We start from the raw sequence: 2,606 nt of genomic DNA, 5'->3' as shown, positions 1-2,606 counted from the left end.
ACATCCCCTGGATGGGCCAAAATACCAATCGAAAAAATAAATTATCGCTTCTCCTTAGAAACAAGATTTCAAAGATCAACATCCTGCTCCCTACTCTTAGCCGGATCGGATCAACATCCTGCTCCCCTAGAGAGTCGACCTCCTCATTTTCCATATTATGCAGTCGATACTTTGAAGCGGCAAAAAAGCCATCTCGGCTCCGGGTTCCACTTCGCCCGGCTTCAACATGCTCGACATAGCAAAGCCTTCCCTCGATATAGAAGTAGAGAGAAGCATCATCTAGCTTGAAATCTAAGTCATCCCTCTCTTGGGTGAGCTCCTCATTTTGTCCAAGGCCTCATGCAACAGTAGCTTACTCAAATCGCCTCGGTCTTAGCAAGATCCCTCTCGGCCCGCACCCTCGCCAAGTCGGCGACTTTAGCACGGCCGTCACTGCGTGCAAAATCCACTCGGACTTGACTGTCATAACTGATCTCATCGGATCAATCCACAGCTACCAAAGAAGTAGCCTGATAGGCATTATGAAGACAGTCGCAAAGACTTCGACCAAAAACAGAGAGAAAAGTATGAGTAATATACCCCAATAATAAAAAATCGCTCAAACAAAACACACATAAAAATTGTTTCACCTACCTCCTTACAAAGACCAAGGCACTGCCAAGAGGTGACCAATGATCCACCGAAGCAACCGCCCGAGTAGCGCCTCAACAGGGTCAAGGGTGAGCATGACATCGATTTAGAAGCAGCGTAATCGGGCCGATCTTCACCCTAGCAGACCTCCATATTGTCCACCCCGGCTCTTACTTTCCTGACCAAGGCGAAATGTCAACATCTTCAATTTTCCTTTTTTGGGCTCTTCAACTTGTTTCGATGAGGGGCAATCAGGCAGCAGTGACCTTGGCGATCAGTTGTTCACCAAATCAATAACAGCTCGGATTCCCGCTTCCCTGGGAACCTTCCTCCTTGATCTTAGCCAGCCTGGCTGAAAGGTCAGCCGTACCAAACCTGGCAAGGCGAGTAGATGACCTGGTGGCTACAATATGAAATACTATATTAGCAATATAAACCAAACAATATCAGGAAGCCAAAGTAAAAAGAAAAGAAAGACTAAGATAGACTTACTGCCTAAGGTAGTGGCACTAACAGCCCTAGAAGGTTTAGCCGCTCTGGCAGCACCGTCAGCCTTCAAGCAGCGAGGAAGGTGACCAACCCCACAACAGAGAGGCCAAGACCTCTCCAAAGGAGGAATTGCAAGGAAAGCAGAAATATTGGGAGTGGGATACTCAGTTTCAGTAACCCAATCATCAACTGCACACGTGAGAGGTATGACTTATTATAAATTTCATTTTATTTTTTCACTAATGTGTAAAACATGCAGGGCAAAGAGAGAAACCAAAAGACTCACCAGCAACGCAAGTCTCATGATTTAAATATGCCAGGTCAGGACCCCCAGAATTGGTCCTGACAAACATGTATCTAGCAGCCCAGCCCTTGTCATGGCCGCTGTCTAGGTTGCCCAAGAGAGGAGTAGTAGAAGCCCTGACCTTAAAACTTATACGGCCAGGACTATTTGTTTTAACAGCATAACAAGCCTTCAAATCGTCAAAAGAAAAAGAAATATTGTGTTTTTTTACAGAGATTCTTAATGGAACACACAACCTTCCACACCATAGGCATCAACTGATAAGATGGAACACCGATCTCCTTAATAACCTCAACCATAAGAGGAGAAAAAGGAAGCTTACAATCTGCCCTGAAAGCCCAGTCATGAATACAGAACCAACCAGGACAAGCACAGTCGGCCCTGATACGAGAATTCTTAGGGATCCAGACTTCAGCATCAGCAGGGATGATCCCCTTATCCTTCAAAATCTTCTCAAACTCAGGCTTCAAACGGTTTGCAGGAGACTGATCCTCATTTAAAGCCTTTGAAGGCTTGAATTGAAAATCACCATGGAATATTGAGATCATTTCCAATGGAGAATCACTCGGCTTACTGATCGTGGAAGGTGGAGCAGCAGAAGAAGTAGGCAGATTTTCAGAAGAGGTTTCCTCAGGATTCCGAGGAGGAGGGGTTGCAGGAACTGCTGCCCTGGTAGATTTCTTTTTTGCAGCCATTATTTGAAAGATTATGGAGAATTGATCGAAGATTGAAGAAGTTGGTAATTAAGAGAACTGAAGAGAAAAATTATTAAGAGAGAAAATAAGGAGAATTGCTTTGGTGTGTTCAACTTAATGAAGCACGCATGTATTTATAGTGGAGAAGATTAGGGTTTCAACCGCAAAGGAAGTGGATAATCATTAAGGAAGTTGCGGTAAATCTTACACACGTCATAAACTGCAGTAAAATAGCCGTTACAGGAAACTGACTGAGCATAACTTAACCGTTGGGTAATCTGCCTAAAAATAAAGTTATCTCCTCATTTTTTCGCCCTGGCACACTGAAAATAAGGAGATAAGGGGCAATTGTTAGGCCTGGAAATCTGCAGACCTTCCTAATTAGTATCTCATCTAAACCTGACTGCCAGGCCGTCAGGATGTCAGGCTATCAGGGCACATGAAGATAGGCGCCAGGCCATGGAGAGGTCAACGGTCAAAATATCAGG

Source organism: Silene latifolia, chromosome X (assembly GCF_048544455.1).
Source record: "Silene latifolia isolate original U9 population chromosome X, ASM4854445v1, whole genome shotgun sequence".
Classification (NCBI taxonomy): domain Eukaryota; kingdom Viridiplantae; phylum Streptophyta; class Magnoliopsida; order Caryophyllales; family Caryophyllaceae; genus Silene; species Silene latifolia.
Note: the sequence above shows the minus strand (reverse complement) of the source record.